This window comes from Sarcophilus harrisii, chromosome 3 (genome assembly GCF_902635505.1).
Source record: "Sarcophilus harrisii chromosome 3, mSarHar1.11, whole genome shotgun sequence".
NCBI classification, from domain to species: domain Eukaryota; kingdom Metazoa; phylum Chordata; class Mammalia; order Dasyuromorphia; family Dasyuridae; genus Sarcophilus; species Sarcophilus harrisii.
The window spans coordinates 554,980,474-555,000,909 of NC_045428.1; positions in this window are offsets into that span (position 1 = coordinate 554,980,474).

The following is a 20,436-nucleotide window of genomic DNA, read 5'->3' on the forward strand; positions in this document are numbered from 1 at the left end:
CCACTGGGGACCCAACGTCCGCGGTTGGACAGTAAAATGCAGAATCCTCCACCTAAGGAGGAAAGACCTTGGAAATGAGAAAGCACCGGATGGGCCAGAGAGCCTTGCATTTTAGCTGGAGGATCTGGGTTCAGTGGTTTTGTCCCTGTTAGTCTGCAGAAATGACAAACCCCTTCTGGGTCTTAATGTTCCTTTCTGTAGAGTGAGATAGTGATATTTGTTCTGTCTCCTTCCCAGGGTTGTGAGGAGGATGCTTTGTAAATCTAAAGCATTGTAGAAGTGTGAACTGTTTTTATAACAGAATATCAGAGCTGGGAGGGCCCTTAGAACATGAACTGTTAGAGGTGGGAGGGGCCTTACAACCCAGAATGTCAGAGCTAAGAGGGGGTCTTAGAAACCAGAATGTCAGAACTGGGAGGGGCCTTAGGACAGAATGTCAGAGCTAGGAGGGGGCTTTAGAACATAGTGCAATATGGGAGGGCTCTTCAAGGTGAAATAGGTTTCTTTGAGAGATAGTCCACAAATGAGTCAAGAAGTATTGTTTCATGTTTCCTATGTGCAGATTAACCCCTCTCCCTCACTAAAGGGCTTCCAGCAGAGCCTGGTAAGGGTGTTGTCTGGGATAATGGGGCTCATATAGGGGTCAGCCTAGATGGCTATTGAGGTCTAATTCTGAATTTTTCTGATTATCTCTTTACTGAATGTTTATCCCTTTGTTAGTGGCTGAGGAAGGGAAACCTGTCTCCTTTTCTGGTTTCTTAGTGTCACTATTTAGAATTGTGTTTTAGGGAGAGATGGAGACACAATGACTTCCTGGGTTCTCTCAGTGCCCCCAAGACCCTGTGTTGAAGGAGAACTGAAAAGGAGGGAAGAGAGGTGGAGGCCCCTGTTCTCTTCCTGTGGCCTTCACTTGGTTTACTGTTAATTTTAAGTTGCTGGCTAGATTGTATATAGCCTTTTGTATCCCTAAGATTAAACACTCCCCCAGTCATATTTCTTCCCCCCCTTCATCTTTCACCCCTGGTCACCATCTTTCCCTGGATCAATCCTGAAAGGATCTTTGAAACTGACTAAACCTCAGGTAGATAGTTTAGGGCTAAGGAGACAAATTAAAAGTTCTCTTATTCAGCAGGTGTTTGGAGTAATTGTTTTCTCTGTGATTTACCCTTGTTGAGCCTCAGTTTCCTTGTTTGTAAAATAAGGGGGCTAAACTAGATGATTTCTAAGATTCCTTTCAGCTTTAATAACAACAATAGCTGTTGACATTTAGAGAGTGTTTGGGGGTTTACAAAACATTATTTCATGTGCTCCTTATCATACCCCTTTGGGGTAGACAGTACAAATGATATCACAGTCAGCTGGCAAAACCTGAGTTCAAATCCAGTCTCACATACTAGCAATGGGATCTTAGAACTGTGACTTCTGTTTGCCTCAGTTTCCTCAACTGTACAATGGGACTAGTAATAACACTCACCTTTAAGGTAGTTGAGGATAAAACAAGATAATGTTTGCTAAAACAAAACATTTACCACAATGATCAGGTATATAATGGGTGCTATATAAATGCATCTTCCCTTCACCTCCATTCTACAGATGAGTAAACTGAAGCTCAGAAAACTTGTCTGTGGCTTGGGGCGGGGTGGGGTGTGGGATTGAAGCCTCCTCCCTCTCTGTGGCACACTTTTAAGGTGGGCCAGGAACTTTTTTATAGTCTGGGGAAGAGTAGGTACTACTGATGCTATTTGACTTGACTAATGATGCTTGTTGACTTAATTTTTTTCTAAGGGGCTCTGGGAATGGAATAGTAAAGGCAAATCTCTCTTTCCTGCCCTTCTCTATGTAACTCCCCACACCCAGATCAGGGGCTTCCTAGGAAGTAGTCCTTGTGTCTTTGCTCTAGGCTCTGGGAACCCCAGGGTTCCCAACTCTGCCTACAGAGGGTGCTCCATGTGGTGCCTTCTGGAGCCCTGGCTAAGCCCACCAAAGACCAAGTGCTAGGTAGGTGCCACATGAGCTGGTGTGCTTCAGCCATGGAGCACAGTCATTATTGTAGTAAATGTCACAGTCATTACTGTATTATCCTTCACCCTACCACACCCCCTTCTTTGAGCAATAAACCCTTTCATTCTCCCCCCCCCCCCAGGTTCCTCCCTTTAGAAGCTATGAGATTTCTGGGGAGGCAGGGTTAAGGACAATAAATACAGCTCAGGAATCACAGGAAGCCTTGAAGATCACCTAGAGGCCATTTCCCCCCCCCCCAATATTTACAGATGAGTCAACTGAGGCTCAGCGAGATGAAGCTCAGGTTCAAGCAAGAATTAAATACAAGAGACAAGATTTGATTCCAGGTCCCCTGACTTGCAATTTAATGCCCTTTTCATGACACCATTGCGGGAAACTGTCAAGGCATGTGTTTGTGAAGGAGAGAGAGGGAGGAGAAGAGAGAAAGGGGAGACAGAAAGAGACAGGGAGAGAGATTGAGACAGAGACAGAGGGAAGGAGAGAGACAGGAAGAGAGACAAAGATGTGGAGAGAGGGAGACGGGAGAGAAGGAGGGAGAGACAAAGAGAGACAGAGACAAAGACATGGAGAGAGATAGAGACAAAGAGAGACACCCAGAGAGACCGTGTGACAGACTTTGTCAGAGGGAGACAGGCGCCTGTGAGACTGTAGCGGGTGTCTCTGGGAGGGTGTATTTGTGTGACAGACTGAGGGAGGGATGGGGGGGGGGATTTGAGTTGAATTGTATGTGTCAGAAGAGTGGCAAATAGTGGTGAGGTTGTCTGTGTGACAGAGGAAGCGATGGGGGGGGGGGGCGCGGGGCAGATGTTTGTGGAACGGAACAGAAGAAGGCTCTGGGAGGTATCAGGCTGTATCGGCGGCTGTGGGGAAGGGTGTCGGGCTGAGTGGGAGGGTGTCGGGCAGGAGGAGGAGGAGATCGGGCTCAGAGGGGGTGGTCCGAACGCGGGAGAGGGCCAGGATGTTTCTGCCTTGGGGGGGGGGGGGGGGGGGGGGGGGGGGGGGGTGTTGGCGGGCTGTAGAGGAGCGGCTAGGGTCGGACCTGTGGAATTAGCCCGGGAGGCACCGGGACTGTGGCCGGTTCACTCTCCTCGGGTCTGTCGACGGCGATGTCTCTGCCCCCAGCCCAGCCCCTCACCCCCCTCCCCAACCAGGTACACCCTGAAAGAAAGAACCAGCCAGCCCGGTTATTTTTATCCGTCCTCAGGCCCTGCCGCAGCCCCAGTAATTTCACCACGGTGCCTAAGTCAGGAACAGGAGTGAATTGACCTCTTAACCCTTTCCCTGCTGGGGATTAGACTCAGTTTCCTGTTCCTCCCCAGAACCGGTTCCATCCTGCTTTTGTGGGGGGGGGGGGCACTCTGGAGGAGGTGACCAGAGCCCCTCTCTCCTGGTGGGGGGATCTGGGGGAAGGGGCTTGGCAGGCAGGCGAGAGCCAGGCAGGGAGTGATAAATATTGAAGAGGAGGGATTTCGTCGCAGGCTTGGAACAGCTGTGGATGTCACACTATCTCTCCACAGGTTTACTGACCCATTTCCATTCTCGCGGCTGCCGGTCTCCTAGCAACGGCAACAGTCCCCCCAGAACAGGCGGAGAGTGAGTGTCTGCCATTAGCCATTGCCGCATCTGTGTCAAGGTTACCCCGCTCCCTGCAAACCCGGCTCGGCTTGTTTTCAGCTGGAGCCCAGCACACCCTGTTCCCCCTGCCCCCTTCCTGGCCCTGACCAGGGAAACTGAGGGGGAGGGCGGAGGCTCTGAGGAGGGAAACAGCTGGAAGGGGGAGCCAGCGGCGCCCCTCTGCTCTTCCCCCGCCCCATTCCGTTCCCTAGCTGGGGGGGCGGGGGAGCACAAAACCGTTCCTCTTGTTTGCTCGCCTAGATTCCCCCGACCTGAGTCCTGGCCCCACCTCCTCCAGGAAGCTGGCCCTGACTAACCCCACCCAGCTGCTGTCACTCAGTGACTTGGCACTCCCTGGTTCTGGGAGCCTTGGGTCTCCTGCAGGCTTCTCCCTTCCCTGGCCCCCACCTCCAGGCTCCCCGAGGGCGCACCCACATATCTTGCAGGCTCTGGGCTCTAGAGGGGACCTAAAGAGACCATCTGGTCTGGTCCCCTGGTCTTACCGACCAGGAAGAGGAGGTTCAGGGCAGTTAAGTGGGCTGCCCAAGGTCACACAGCCACCGCGTTGGCAGAGGTGGGCCCGGTTTCAGATCAGTGCCCTTCCTTTCATGCCCGGCTGCCTCAGGCTGGGGCTGTGACTTCTCGTGCCAGGGGCTCCTTGAGGGCGGGGAGGGGAGTCTAAGCCCTCCCTGGGTCTGTCTGGGAGCCTCTGAGCCTGAGGGGGTGCTTCCAGGGCCCTGCGGTGGAGTTGGAGGCCATGGGAGCGGGGCACCCTGGTAGCCAGTGATAGGCTTGGTGGGGACTGAATCTCACTTCTGGCCTAGCTCCCTTTGGGCTGCTCTGAAAGCACAACCACCCACCGCCTTCCCACTGCTCTGTCCTTCCCCTTCTCTGGGAGGTCCTAAAGCCTGGGCTCAAAAGAGTTAAGGGCGCCCCTTGGCTCAGTCCATTCTCTGCCTCCTGCCCCTCCTCCCCATGGTATGTGAGTCCCCTTGGGGGGAGGGCTTCAATGGCCTGGTAGCCATCATGTGGTCAGCCTAGACCTGACCAGTCACATTCCTGCCCAGGGGGCGGGCCCAGGGCCAGAGGGGATTGGGACTTGGTGGGGGCCAAGTTATGGAAGGGTCTGAAGCTGGAAGGAGTCAGGGCAGGAGGATCCTTGAGAAGGGATGTGGTCCTTAAGTTGGAAAACCCGGGGCGGCTCTGCTACTTCTCTCTTGTGCCTCAGTCTCCTCATTCTTCCTTTTTACCCCCACTCCCTTATTTCCCCCCTCAGTCTCAATGAATATAGCAGCAAAACAGAGAATCCCCTCGTCTTCCGTTCCCACCCCTCAGAGAACATGAGAATCGGGCCCCAAAGACAGGGAAATCGAGGCAGGGATAACTGTCTGGGGGAGCTGCATGGGAGGCAGAGGGGAGGTTTTGTCTCGGTCTGATTTTCATTAAGCCTGATACCCGATTTCTTTTTGGTGAGCGTGAAAACTATTGAGGAGCAGCTTGGTTCTTTGGAGAGGAAATAGCAGTGGTGGCAGAGGGGTCTTGTCCTGCTTTGCTCAGTCGCTGTATGGCCATTTAGAATAGGAAGGTACCTTAGAGGTCATTGGTCAAAGGGCAAAATTCTGCCCTCCCATTTCACAGATGAGGTACCTGAGGTCCAAAGATGCTAACAGGCTCTAAAAGGTATAAACAACAGAGGTGGGATCTGAACCCAGGGTTCCTAAGCCAGGGCTGTTTCCCTTAAGCTTTATTTTACAAATGAGTAAACTGAGGCTTAAAGTGAAATAAATTGCTGAGGGCCCCCTGGTGGTACCAGTGGCAGAGTGGGATGGACTTTGCTTTAGGGCCCTGATCTCCGGCCATAGGTGGGGGATAGAGAGCCAGGAAAGTCTGGGTTCGAGTCTCACTTTTAGCGCTTCCTGCCTGTGTGACACTAGGCCAGTCATTCTTGAGCCCCTCGGTGCTCTGGGCAACTCTCCCAAACTATGAACTCTAGAAAAAGCCGTTTCCTCATCTGGGAACGCCTTAAACCATAGAAGGCCCAGTGCCCGTCCCTGCCGCCGCCTTGTCAATCCCTCCCCGTGGCTGCAGCCTCAGTTTCCCCTTTTGTACGGAGGTTTCTTCCAGCTCTGATACTCTGCGGTTCCTCTGATTCTTTGAGTGTTTGGGGGGAGAGAGAGAGACAGAGACAAAGCGAGGGGATGAAGGGTGACCCTGCAGGGCTGGGGGAGGTGGGGTGGCTGCCAAGCCGAGGGGGAGTTTGCAATGTGATCCTGAATCTAAAATAGCCTGGGTCATTTTCAGCTGCTCCGGCCGAGGCATCTGATCCTGGGGAGGGCAGTGAGGTGGGAAGGGGGGAGGCGCAGAAGGCTCTCTGGGCTCCTGGGAAACCTGCCCCTGGGGGAGAGACGAGGGGGGAGGAGGGAGAGCGCCGAGTAAGGCCGACCGAGGGGCCGGCCAAAGGCAGGGTGCAAGGGGTTAAGGAGCCGCCAGCTCTCCCTCCTTCTGACAGCGCCCTTCAGCCAAGGTGAAAGGTTAGCTTTAAGGGGGCCAAGCCTGCTGGAGAGAATGCGAGGTCCTCGTTCCAGGCTGCAGAGCAGGGGCGGACGTCCCGGAGAAGGGCCCTCTGCGCTCCTCTGGAGCCAGCCCAGCTCTCAGCTGTCCTGAAGCGTGAGCCGCAGAGGGCCCGGCCGCAGCCGGGACTGAGGCCCACCTGAGTGGGCTTTCCACGTGGCCGACTGTGAGACCTTGGACACGGCACTTCCCAGACCTCGGGCATTGTGCGGGGCTGAGGCCCCTGGAGCCCCCGGCAGTCATGGGGTGCAGTCCTTTACCTTCCAGAAAGGAAGGCTCGGGCCGGACCTGACAATTGGGGGGTGGGTTCTGTAGGGTTCAGAATTTCTGGGGCTCCCAGAAGGGATCGGTGCTCACTGGCAGCCCGAGCCCATTGGGATCGCCTCTAAGGGAGGGCTGGCAATCCCCAAGGCCATCATGTCGCCATGTCCCTCCCTGCCCCAGCCCTTCGCAGCGTCCTGCAGAGGGACCAGAGAATCCCCTTCCTAACATTCGAGTGTGTGTCTGGGGGGGCAGGCTCTGCCCTCAGCTTTGCCTGTGTCTGAGGTGGGGGTGGTGGCCCCGGGAAGGGGACCCAAACACTTGGAGCCGGGATTGCCCCAACCAGTCAGAGAGTACTTATTAAGTCTGACCTACCCTGGACCAAACTCTGGGGAAGCAGGCAAAGGAAGCTGGCCAACCCTCAGGGGGCTTCCTGGGGGGGGAGCTGGGGCATGGCAGCCCTCGGGGTGAGCCCGGGTGGGCCCTGGGGTGGCTGTTCCAGTGGGCGTGCCCGGTGAGGCCCCTCCCAGGCGGCTGTAGTGGTCCTGGGAGTGGGGCAGTGGGTGTGAGAGAACAGGAGCCCTCCTGAGAGAGAACAAGTCCCCGTCTGTGCTCTCCCCAGGTCTGGGCCGGGCCAGGCTGGACGCGCAGCCTCCTGGGGATGCCCACGTGCCCGGGAGGCCTGTTGGGGAGCGGGACGGGGTGCGCGCTCAGCCTCTCCTGGTACCTTGTCCCTCACGAACCCCACATCCCAGGCACTGTCTCCGCACCGGCCTCTCCCACCATCAGTGGGAGCCCTTTCCAGGGATGCCCCGTCCCCTCTCCTGGGGCTTACGGAGGGAGGGCGCACGCCCCCAGATGGGCGGGCCCAGAGGAGAACTAGGGTCCGGCACCCAGAGAGCCGGGGGGGGGGGGGGCGGAGGGCCGGGCTGGGAGGAGGGAGCATTTGGCAGCCCTCGGGAAGTCTCCCCGGAGGAGGTGTCCCAGCTGCCCCATCCCCCTTCCCACCTCTGGCCTGACAGATGCTCCCCAGGGGTGGGAGAGTGTGTGTGTGTGTGTGTGTGTGTGTGTGTTGGGGGCTGGTCCCAGGGAGGGCCAGCAGGAGATTTCCAAGCACTTAACACCCAGGAAGGCTGGAGAACGTCCCCTGCCCAGCCTTAGCAGATGGCCCTGAAGTCTCCAAAGGCTGCTCTAGGCTTCCCGGACCCCAGGCCGGCTTCTCCCCTTCCCCCGAGGCCCTAGGACTCAGGGTGGGGGCAGGGCTGGCCGAGCTGGGGCCAGGGAAGTTGGGGGGATGCAGCCCCAGCGGCACTGAAGCAGTTAAGAGACGGCTCTGGTCCCTACGTTCCATCAGACAATTAGTGAGGCCGCCTGACAACATCACACTGAGCCAGGCAAACCTCTCCCCCCTCCCGCCCCCCCGCCCCCCCCACCGGTTCAGCTGTTTATTCTGAGCCTTTAACAATTGGGATTCTGACTTAGAGGAACGGGCGCCCCGCTCTGCCCTCTGACCTGCTGTTGCTGTGGCAACCGGAGCCCGGATAGGCCTTGGTGCTGTGTTAGGATTACAGATCTGAATTCACAATCTCCAGGCTCTCCACAGCCCGTCCGCTCAGTGCTCGGGTCCCCACTTGGGTTTGGGGGCGGGGCGGGAGCTTGGGGGTTTGGGTGCTGGCTCCCCCGGGCCGCCTCGGGGTCGGACTGCAGGCCCCAGAGAGAGAGAGCTCCTTCTCCCCTTCTCCCAGGAGAGCTTCCTTCCTGCCTTGTGCCCCTGCCTCCCTGGCTGAGCAGGGTGTAGCCCAGGCTGAGGCTCGGGGTTGGGGTTCGCCCTCGGGGCTGGGCTCTTTCTGTGATTCCTCCTCTCCCCCTCCAGTCTGGGGACCCCACGCCCCAGCTCCCAGTGCCAGGAGCCCGTGCCCCCGAGGTGCCGGCCTCCATGGGAACGGGGGCGCCCGGCCCGGCCCCTCCCGCCCGCGCTGCAGCAACTGCCCTGTGAAACCTGAGCCAAACGCATCTGGGAGCCTCATGTGCAGACACACATTCCATTTGTGGCCGGTCCCCCCCACTCCTGGCTCCCCCTTCCTCGCTGTTCCTCCTCCTGCCTCCACCCTGCGCCTCCGCACTGCCTCCGCCTCCCTCCCTGCCTCCCCCCCACTGTCACTTTTTGTCTCCCCCATCCCTCCTCCTCCTCCTCCTCTTCACACACTCTCTCTCTCAGTCTGTCTCCCTGTGTGTCTGATGTGTCTTCTCCGTCTCTGTCTCTGGAGCTCTCCTCTCCTCTGGGGCCTGCAGCCCATCTCCAGACACCGCCTTTGTCTCTGTCTCTGACTGTCTCTGTCTGAGTCTCTCCGGCTCTGCCTCTCTCTCTCTCTCTCTCTCTCTCTCTCTCTCTCTCTCCCTCCCTCTCTGTCTCTCAGCCCCCGGTCTCGTTTCTGTCTCTGACTGTCTCTGTGCCCGAGTCTCTCCGGGTCTCTGTCTCCCTCTCTGTGTCCTTGTCTCCAGGCCTGTCTCCTTCCCTACCTGCTCCCCGGGGATCTCCTTCAGAGCCAGGAGCCTCCATCACCACCTCTCCCCCTCCCCCAGCTCTGCCTGGCAGGGACTTGGCTGCCCTCCATTCTCAGGTCCCTGCTTTGGCCACTGCAGCCTCCGGGAGGGGGGTGGGGTGAGATCAGCTGCCCTAGAGCCGAGAGGAGAGGCAGTGGGGAGGGGGAAGGGGTGCTGAGGCAGAAATCAGGAGATGGGGGGAGGGGGAGGGCGAGCTTGTTGGCATCTCTGCCAGGCTGGGGACGGGGTAGGTGGGAGCTGCCGGCTGGTCAGTGTCTGGGCCGACTCCTCCCTTCCCTCTGACTCTCACCAGGAAAGCGGAGTCATAATCAAGTGAGATAATCTTTGTGAAACTCTTAGCTTGGTGCCCGGCGCGTAGTAGGTCCTCCCCAGTGTGATCTCGTGGTGGGGACCCTGGACTGGGATTCAGAAAACTGGGCTTCTAGTACCAGTTGTCCACCGACTATGGGACTTGAGTCAATACTCCTTCTTTGTAAGCCTTGTTTTCCTTCTATCAAATGAAGATATTGAAACTAGATGGCTTGTAAAGTCTCTGACCTCCTGGGTTCTAAGGGCCCTCCCAGCTCTGACCCCCTGGGTTCTAAGGGCCCTCCCAGCTCTGACCTCCTGGGTTCTAAGGGCCCTCCCAGCTCTGACCCCCTGGGTTCTAAGGGCCCTCCCAGGTCTGGAAGTCTGAGATTGTGTCTGATTCCCTGTCCCCATCACCACCTTCTCTTCAGGTGCCTCTGGCTCCTCCTTTGTGGTACCTGGGGAGCAAGGCAGGCCTTGGGCTTTGGGAGGCCATGATATCTTGATGTGTCCTTGGGGTGTCCAGGGATTCAGTCCTTCAGCCACTGTTCTTCCCTCCTACCTGTCAGGGAGGCCCCTGTGTGCCAGCCCCCCTCCCCCAGTGGGGGCATAGGCCCAGGGCCCAGGGAGCGGGTCCTAGCACTAAGCAGGAGGAGGCCCTGTGAGGCTGCTACTGGAGGCAGGAGGGTAGCTGGGAAGCAAGGGCCGAGGGCTCTGGACCCCCCTGAACCTTTGCACCTTCTGGTCTCAGGTTCCCGCCTTTTGGCTCACCAACCTTGAATTTAGCTGAATTGCCCCTCCCTCCCCCCCCCAAGCTGGGAGCCAGGGCTGTTGGGAAGAAGCCCTGCTGCTGCCCTGCCCACCTGGCTGCCATCCATCAGCACTGTGAGCTCGTTCAGCCCCCTGTGTGGCCTCGCCCCTCTTAGATTGTAAACTCCTTCAGGGCAAGCTTTGTTTTACCTTTCTTTGTCCTGCCTGCTTTCCACAGGGTCTCTGGTACATAGCAAGCCCTTGGGTTCTAACTTGACAATGGAGACCTGGAAACTCACTGCCCCCAGGTTCTACCGCCCTGGTCCTGGGTGGGCTCTCCAGAGCCTCATTGTTCCCATCTGTACAATAGGTCCACTCCTCCTCCTCCTCCTCCTCCTCCTCCTCCTCCTCCTCCTCCCTGACTTCTGCGCAGGGACCAGGGCCCAGGAGAACTCTGGAGCATAAAAGTGGAGCTTCAGGGAGCAGGAGAGCTCACTGGGAGCTGCCCATGAGTAAGGACCCCCCTTCATGGGCACCGCAGAACCCTGAACTTGTCCCCTTTCCCAAATTTGACCGAGCTCTGCCTGGGACCAGAGAAGGGTTTCCTCACAGGGAGAAGGGAGAGCCTGGGTCAGGAGCTTGCCTGAGATTCTGGGAAGCCTAACCTGGAAGGGGGCTTGAGGCCTGGAGAGAAAACACCCCTGTCCCACCTGCTGGCCACGCGCCCTTCCCCCTCCCAGGGGGCCTCTGGGCCTGGGGCTTTGCGATTAGCCCCCCCTGGCTCTGGGTGGGGAGCTGGGCCTGGGGGGCTGGAAGCACAGTCCCTCCCTGAGTCCCTCCCACCTTCCTCCAGAGAGACAGGCTCCTGTCCAGGCCCTCCCCAGCCCTTGTGGCCCTTCAGAGGCAACAGTCTCTGGGTTGCCAGGGCAACAGGGTCCCAGGCCAGGCCTCAGGGAGGGGCTGGGCAAGCTCTGACTCCTCAGCACTTTGTTTGGGCCCCCACGGCCAGGTTTGTGGCTCTGGACAGCTGGTCTCTCCCACAGGCCAAGGGAGGGCCTGGCCCGCCCCCGGAGAGCCGGAGCTGGGGGATGGGGAGGCTGGGCTGACTGGGCTGACTGGGCCCAGTGTCCGGGCCCGCAGGCCCCGCTTCCTCTCCCGCACCCCATCCCGTCCTGCTCAGGGGCGCCTGGCTCTGCTCCCCCCACGCATCTTCCCCTTTGACCAGTTTCTTGGTACAGTCCTCTGGAGAGCCGGGGGCGGGAGTGTCCGGATGGGGGAGAGGGGGTGTCCCTTGCTACTCCCCAGGCATGCTGCAGTGCATTCTGGGATGGGGAGCCTGGCGCCCCCCACACACACCCCCATTTCTCTGCGGGCGGGGGAACAAAGCTGGCACTGAGGCCGCAGCTAAAATTAGCCCGCTTCCCTGTGCGGGAGCGAGTGCTGAGCATGCCAGCCGGCCGGAGCGCTGCTGCCTCAGCAGGCCATCTGTCACTGGGTTTTGTGAGCCCCCCAGAAGCCCCCAGCCCCTCCTAGGGAGGCGTCCCGGTGAGGAGTCCGGGACAGGGGAACCCAGGAGCAGAGATGGGGAGCCCGACCCCCCCTTCCGTGGCCCGGTCAGAGCCCCCTCTCTCCCTGCTCTCCTGGAATGGCCCGGTCCGCGGCTGCTGCCATGGCGGAGCTGTGTGGTCTCGAGCGGGTCACCTGCCCTGCTTTGGACGTGTAAAATGCGGGGGTCCGGCAGGTGCCATCCCGTGGCACGTTGGAGGGAGCCCGGGCTGGCTCTGCCTCTTGTCTGTATGGCCTTGACTGAGTCACAGAATAACAGCCCTGACAGTTATCACCAGATAGTGCTCTGTGGGCGGGGATCATTGCCGGGAGGCAGACACTGCCTTCATCCCCATTTCACTGAGGGAGAAGCTGAGGCACTGAGCAACAAGGTCACACCCCCAGGGACACACAGCTAGTAAGACTCCTGAACTAAGGGCTTCCCTCTGTCCACTCTCAGCTTCCCTGCTCCCTCGAGGTCAGACACGGAAAAGCCTTCTCGCCCCCTCTGCCTTTGGTCTTTCTCCCGGCTAGGTATTGTTCCAGGGACGTTGCCCTCCTGGCTCTCCTGCAAACCCCACCCTCATCCTCTCCTCTGACTGCTGACCTCCCCGCTTCCTTTAAATCCCAGCTAAAATCCTCTTCTGCAGGGACCCCTCCCCAGCCCCTCAGTTCCAGGGCTTCCCTCCCATTAACTACATCCTGTTTATCCTGTAGGTTGTAGGCTTTGTATACAATGTTTGCATGGACCTTTCCCGGCAGATTGTAAGCTCCTTGAGGGCAGGGGCTACTTTTTGCCTCTTTATATCTCCCCATGCTTAACTCAGCGCCTGACACACAGTAGGCACTTGATAAATGGAGGTCGAAGGATTGACCACCTACAGTGCCACCTGATTGCTCTGGGCATTGGTTTTTCGTATGGAGAAAAGAGAGGGGGTGGGTGAGAGCAATGGTTCTTGACTTTTTTTGTGTGATGGAACCTTTGGCCCTCTTTAAAATATATAAAATAAAATGTATGACAAGGGAAACTAACTCTAGAAATACAGTTATCAGAAAAATTTGTTTTAAGTTCCTGGACCCCAGGTTAAGAAATGGGTCTCTAAGACCCCTTCCACCTCTAGACTATGGTCTTCCAACTTCTGACATCCTGGGTTCTAAGGGCCCTCCCAGCCCAAACAGCCTATGTCTTGTGTGGTTCTCAGCTGCCTGAGTGCCATTTCCTTTCATGAGGAGGGAAGGGGGGAGAACCTTTCCCGCCACCCATTCTTTCCCCTCCACCACCAGGTTGAAGAGGAGAATCAGGGAGTGCCTTTAGTCATCATTGTTCTTCTCTATTGTAATTTGGGGCTTGTGCCCACCAGTGTTGAATGCCCTGCCCCTCTGAGGTCCCAAATTTTCATGGAAGGAGTCTTGGATTTCTGAGACAGAATCCCAGTTCTCCTTACTAGTTGTCCGAGTGTGGGTCCTCAGTTTCCCCCCCTCTGTCAGTTGATCAGATGGGTCTGGAGATTGTCAGTTCTAATAAAGCAGAGGGAATTTTGCTCCAGTCAAAGGACTCGTGCCATTTCCCAGCTTTAGTCTGGACAGGTTAGTTCCCTTCTGAGCCTGGTTGAGCTGGGTTTTTCTCAGTAAAGTAGGGATAGTCATAAAGTTTGCAAAGAGCTACCTGTGAGGTAGATGTCATTAAGAGCCTTATAATAGAAGAAGCTCTTGAATTGCCCGAGATCATTCAGGCAAGTTTGGGGTGGAAACCGGGCCTTCTTGACTCCAACCTGGTGCCTTTTATGTTATCCTATGCCGGGGCCTTAAGGATCCCCTAAAAACCTTAAAGGACAATTGGAATAGGAATAATTTCTCTCTGATTTCCCCTCCGACCATATACTGAAAGCATATAGTGTCTACTGGAAATAGCTCCAGAAGGGTTGCATGTGTTTTCCAGAGTCACACAGCAGGCACAGAACAGGCTGGGCCTAGAACCCATTGCCTCTTGGCTCCCTGCCTTTCACACCAACCTCTGACCACTGTAGACTCAGCCTTTTCCCCTAAGTGACTCATCTGGCCTCCCTCCCTCTCCCTCCCTTAAAGGCCTAGCCCTGGGAGTTGAAATTGGGGAGCTGGGGGAGTCTCCTTGGCCCTCCACTTCCTGCCACACAGGCCTGCCCTCAGACTGTGGCCCAGACCTGGGGGGGGAGGGTTGGGCACCGGGTGCTCCCCTGTTTCCTCTCTGACTCCTCCCCTCCCCACCTCCTCCCCCAGGACAGGGACAGACAGACCCAGGCCGTCCCCCAGGTCCTGTTTATTCTTGCCCCACTGCCAGAATCCTTCCCAGCACTTTCTCCATTGCTGCCACCGGGGCCCCCAGACGCTCCAACTGAATTAAATAATAAATAACAGGGCAGAAGAGGGAGGGTGAAATTAAGAGTTATTGCAAGAGAAAGGAAGGGAGGGAGAGAATGTTTCCAGAGGAGGGCCGCAGCAAGCGGGGTTAGGGGGCTGAGTGCCCTGGAGAAACGCAGGCTGGGAGGGAAGGGTACGCACATTAGCTACAGCCCTCACTGGAGACCCAGGGAGTGGGAGCAGGAGGCCTGGGAGGGATCCGCGTCTGCTCCGGCTCCGGGAGGGGAAGGGTGGTGGCCGGACACCCACCCTCAGCCCCCAAATGCCCGGCTCCCCTGGAGAGAACGCTCCAGGGGAGGAGGGAGTGCGGGTGCCCCCAGCATCCGGGCCCCCGTTTCTGGCGGGGGCCCTCCTCCCTGCCTCCCACCACACTTGGCCCGGGGCGCTGTGCTTGTGTCCTCCCAGGGTCACAGTGCCAGGGCCTGTGCAACAGGTGGCCCGGGCCGGGCTCTGACCTCCCTCCCCGGGATCTTGCGGCCCGCCCTGTGGTTGGGGTATAAAGGGAGAAGAGCTGTTGCTACGGTGACCGTCTGGAAGGAATAAGGGGATGTTTGTTTGGGTCAGGTATGCCTGGTCTGCCGGGGGAGAGGAGCCCGTCCGACTCTTGGAATGAGGAACATGGCACCAGGATTCTAAATCTTAGAAAAAATTATTGATGTTTTCTGTCTTTGAATCAGTCGTTTATTAAAAAGAGAAAACAAAACAAAACAGTCTGGCCCCTTCCGGACTGAAACCAGTTCTGTGATCAAGGGGAACAACCAAGTGTCCTCAGGGACTGGATATACAGCGTACGCAACATTCTGCCCCCCTAGTCCCCCCTTCTCTGCCTGGAGGAGGGAGAGCTCGCTTGAGTTCTTATTTGGGGGCAATCAGCAACCTGCCTGACCGTGTTAGGGTGGAATTATAACAGGTTGTAGTCTTCTTGCCCCTGATTTTGGGACAGGAAGGGGCAGTTGTGTGCCCCCTGCTGGGGGGGGCAGTTGTGCGCCCCCTGCCTGGGGGCAGGGTAACGGCAGCTGTGTGTGGTTGTTACATTCTTGGGGGGGGGGGGGGGAGTGGGGGGGAGTGCACACACCTGCCCAGCACTTGGGGTGGTGACGGACGGAGTGTCACTGGGGATTTTGTGTGGCTCTCGGGTGTCCGGCTCAGCCTGGCGCGCCGTGCCCGGCGCCATAACCTGGGTGCCCTTCTCTCTCTGGCACGCTGGGTGAGGGAAGCTGGGGGGCCGAATGGGGAAGGCTGGGATCTCCCCGCCCCCCCTCTGGACCCCAGAGCCCCCAGCTTTGGAGAGCCGTGGAGGAGGAATGGGGTGGGGTTCCCCGCTGAAGGAAGGGCCGAGCAGACCAGGGTCGGGGGGTGTAGTCTGAGTGTGGAACACAGAAGTCAGGGTGCCCTAGCAGCAGTGGGGAGTGCGGATGGGTCCCTGTGAGATTTGGGGGCTCAGGGTTCTGCAGGCATGGGAGGGTAGGAGGGAGCAGTGAGACCCTGTGGTCCGGGGAGGCTGAAGAACCTGAGGGACTCAGGTCCTTGGATCAGGGGTGTCGGGATGACAAGTCCCGGCAAGGCCAGGGGGATTGGGATGGGGGTTGGCAGCTCAGATCGGGGAGGGCTCTGGATTGGGGGGGTTCTCTGCCAGGCCTGAGAGGAGACGTTGTCCTTGCAGGCCAGGAAGGAGAGCCTATGTTCTCTGCTTCTTTGCCCCCGAAACTGTTAAACTAATTAAGCCGGTAAAGCAGCAGGATTAATCGGGGCGAGCAGGCCAGGGGCTCAGGTAGTCGATTAGTTCACCGTTGAGGATATTGGATTTCTGAACCGCAAGTCAGCAGTATTCGGGCCTGTTATCTTTCCAAGGCTTGAGGGGTCAGGAGGTGGGAGGGGCGAGGGCCGAGCTGCTCCCCCTCCCCATGCCTCGGCTCATCCCTGCCCCCCTGCGTCCCGCGGCCGCTGCCCGCGGCCGCTGCCCGCAGCCTCGGCACATCTCCTGCTCTCTCCTCCGCCCCCATCTTTCATCCTTCCCTCCTCTTTCATCTCCTGTCTCTCCTTCTGTGGGTCTGTCTCTCTCTCTCTCCCTTTGTCCTTCCCCATGCCCTGCTACCCGTGCCCCCCCCCCCCATGTCTCTCTCTATCTCTCCCGCCTTTGTCTCTCTCCACATCTTTGGGCGAGCCTCCCGGCCCTTCGGCCTTGGCCCCTCTGGCCTCCGTCTCCCTGACCCGGCCGTCTCTGGTGTCTGATGCGTCTCTGCCTTTCTCTTGTGTGGTCCGGGCTCTTGTCTGAGAGCAGAAAAGCCTCTGGACCAACACCCCCCAAGCAAGGAGGCCGGAGCCGGCTAATGGAAAACATGTGATGGAGCCTGGGGCTGAGCATGCTGGGGAAAGTGAACCACCGCCCCCCCAGTCACCCCCGGCTCCCCTGCCTCATGCCCCTTCTCCAGGCCCTTTCCTCTCAGAGAAATCCCACCCCGCCCCCACACAGTGGGGGGATCCATTAGTGGGGGGGGGGCAGATGGGGCCGTCCAGGAGAATGGTCTTGCCAGACTGCACAGATGAAAGTCCTTAGCGATCCTTGGGGGACAGGTGCTGAGTGGGAGGGAGAGGAGGGAGGGTCAGGAGAGGCTGAGGGGACTGAGAGTGGGGAGGACCTCCCCCCACATGGGGAGGGGCCCATCTCCCCAGAACAGCCCGCTTCGCTGCCCAGCTTGGGTCGGCAGGTGGAGGGATGATGGGGATCATCCCCCACCTCCCCATCTCCAGGCTTGTTTCTCAATCCTCCCTTAGAATGGGGGGGGGGGGAGCAAGGAGAGCAGAAGCAGGCTTGCTGTGGGGGTGGGGGGAGCCTGGAGGGACTTTGAGTCTGGGCGCCTCCTCTTTCCAGATCTGGGGCCCACCCAGGCTTTCCAGCCCCCCCAAAGGGCTGGTGGGAGGGGGAGGCAGCGGGCCCAGGAGGGGGTCCCTGGCTCTGCAGCAGCGCCAGGGGCCAGAGGATGCAGGACTGCATTTCTGTGCTGGAGACCAAAGTGGGGGAGGGGAGGGAGGGAGTAACTGGCAGGTTGGAATTCTCCTCTGCCTGGTGGATAAATTGTCACTAATCCAGGCTTGGGAAGTCGTTAGATCCTACAGAGCACAGGAGATGGAGAGGGAGCCACAGGCCCGCTCCCCGGCACACACAAAGGCCCCAGCCCCGCGCAGACTCTCACACCGGGACACCCACCCGGCCCCGCCACCCTCACCCACACGGGCCGGGGGGCACTGGGGCCGGGGGGATGGGGGGCACATGGACTGAGGGGCACCGGGGCTGAGGGAATGGGGGGCACACAGACTGTGGGGCACTGAGGCCAGGGGGATGGGGGGCACATAGGCTGAGGGAATGGGGGGCACACAGAGTATGGGGCACTGAGGCCAGGGGGATGGGGAGCACACAGGCTGAGGGGATGGGGGGCACTGGGGCTGGGGTGATGGGGGGCACATGGGCTGAGGGGATGGAGAGCACCGGGGCTGGGGGGATGGGGACTGTAGACGGAGCTGGCCCAGCCCCCAGAACCCCCAATAGGCACACACATACACAGAGCCTGGCACAAGGCGCCAGGCTCTCCCAGAGTGAGACACGCAGGAGTGGGAGTGCTCGTGCACACTTCCCAGGCCTCTGCCACGCAGCCACATGCACCCTCACAGCCGTGACAGTCGGGGGGTGGGGGGGATGGCCCTGAGCTGGGGGCCCAGCCCCGGAGGCAAGTCCCCCTCCTGCCTCCGGGTCTGCTGAAGCAGGGCCCTGCAGGGCCCCCCAGGCCCAGGGCTCTGGGCCAGTCCTAGGAGCAAGGGGTAGTGCTGGGACTGGGACAGAGAGAAGGGGGGAGGGGGACCAAGGGGTGCTCCCTCCCAGCCCCTGGGGAGGCCAGCAGCTAAGGACCCCCTCCCCCCCTTGCACAGGGGTGTGCCCCCGAGCCTCGCTCAGGTACAATCCTCCCCTTCCCTCTGATCAACTATTAACAAAACAAAAATCAAAGGGACAGAAACCCCAGTGAGACACTGAGGGCCAGCGCAAGGGAGGTGTGAGGGCCGCGGCTGTGCTCTGTGTGCGCCGAAGTGCACGCGCTCATACCTGCGCACACCAGGCTGGGCCTGGGACACACACTCCCCCAGTGCTTCTGCTCCTCTCCCCCCCCGCCCTTCCCCCCCTCCTGCCTGCTTCTGCTCCCCTCCTCTCCCCCCTGTCTCCCATCTCTGCCTCCCCGGCCCCCGGGGGAGCAGGCAGCTGAGGTTCCCGGGCCAGCCTCGCACAGCGGGCCCCGGGCCAGGTGTACCTCTGGCGTAAACAGCCTCTCCCCTGCCCGGCTCTCGGCCCTCTCCTGTAGAGAGCGGCCTGCACCCCTCCTGGCTCCGATCCCCCGGATCTGGGTGGGCTCCCGCCCTTCCCCCACAGGTCTGTTCCCTGTGTTCATGGCTGGGGGGACTTGTGCTTGATTTTACAGATGGGAGTTTGCCTGACCACCAACCTGGTGGCCTGGAGACCAGCAACCGGAGTCCATCGCAAAGCACCTGAGGGGCCCCGGGCCGGGGGCGACGCAGGGCGGGCGTTGGCGAACACCCCGGGGACAGCGTCGGTGACGGGGGCTTCCTGCTGAGCCAGGACTGCCCAGCAGCCTGCTCAGGTAACCATGAATAGGAAGCTCTGTGCCAGCCTTTTGTCTGCCTCCCATCCCTGCTCCTCCTTCCTGGGCCCGGCTCCCTCCTTCCTGGGCCCAGCTCCCTCTTACCTGGGCCTGGCTCCCTCCTTCCTGGGCCCGCTCCCCTGCTGTCCCAGCCCCTTCTCTCCCTCCTTGGCTGCTGCCTCAGTCACTAGCTGTTATCTCCTTCCTTCTGCCATCTTTGCTTCCCCCTCCCAGAGGTGAGGGCTACAGCCTGAGTGGAGCTGGACCCCCAGACCGAGTGACTTACAGCAGCTTTATCATTTCCTGGGGAATCTCGCAGAGGGAGTGATTAATACCTGAGGGGTTTGGGGAGGTTTTTAGCTCAGCAGAGGGAGATTTGGGGGGGGGGTTGCCCAATGTCTGGTCTGTGAGGAAAAAAATCTCTTAGATGTCCATCTCTCAGACCCCGCCACCTCCCGCCCCAGGGAGGGTCTGGGGGGACAGCATCAGCAGGTGGCAAACCCTGGGAGCCCGGCCCGGGAACCACCTCCCGCCCTGTCTCCTGATGGGGGTCGGCCGCCCTTTTGTGCTCCCACCCCGGTTCGGGGCCCCTTTGGGCAGGGGCCCTTAAGGGGGAGGCCGGCCCCCCCGGCCAGGTGGGCTCCCGTTCTTGGGGCTGTGGGCACAAGTGTCGGTGGTCCCCGGGGGGGCAACCTGTAAGCTCCCAACAGTCCCACCTTTTCCAAAACTGGAAGTATTTCCGAGGGGTTTGGGGAGGCTCCGGGAAGTGGGGGTTGGGGTTTGGGGGGGGGGAAGGGGCCCCTAGGGGGAAAGAGGACGTTAAAGGGAGGGAGGGGAACTTCCCCTGTCTTGAGGGGGGTGGGGAGTTTGGGGAGGGGGGGAGGTTTCCCCAGGGGCCCGGGGTAAAGGAGGGGGGAGGGGACTGGAGGGGGGGGGCGTGGGGCTTGGGCCAAAGGGGGCGGGGCCCCGGGCGGGGGGGTTGGGTGAGAAGGGCACTGGGAAAGGGTTTCTTTCATGGGGCCCTTTGGACAGGGAGGGGGGGCCCAGGCCAGGGTGACCCAGGGAAACGCCCAGGGTGGAAATGGCCCCTTCCCAAAGGGGGCCCTTCTGTGGGAAAAGAGGTTAAAGTGGGCCGGGAACCAAGGGGAGGGGGGGGGGAGGGGGCTTTGGAGGAGGAGAGGTCCCTGGGCCAGGGAGTCGGGAGGCCACCCCCCTTTGGGTGAAGGGGAAGGGGCCATTTGGAAAGGGGAAGGCCAGGGACTTGATGGAAGGGGGGGGACAAGCGGGCAAATTTGCAGGGCCACCCCAAACCCAGCAGGAAGGGGGGAGGGGAGGGGGCTGGAGGGCCGAAAGGCCCCAAGAGGAGCTTCTGTGTGGGGGAGGGGGGACAAGTGGGAGGGGTGGGGGCGGCCCCATGGGTGCACCAACCCTAGGGGGTTGGGAGGGGGGGAAAGGGGGAGGGACAGAAACATCGGGAGGGTGGCCCAGGGGTAGGGGCTGGGGAAAGGGTGGGACAGCCAGGGGGAGAGGGGCCTGGGGGGGACGGGAAATCAGGGAGCAGGGGCCGGGGGAGGGGCTTGGACGGGGTCAGGAGGCAGGAAGCCCGGGACGGGGAAGGGAGGGGGGGGGTGGGGGGTTTAGGGGATCGGGCGAAGGAGGGCGGGGCCGGCGCGGGAGGGGCCCGGAGGGAGCTGGGGTGGCCACAGCTGGCTCCGAGGAGATGGGAGAGGCTCTCTGGGCACCAGGAAGAGCAGGTTGCAGCCTCTGAGCAGAGTCC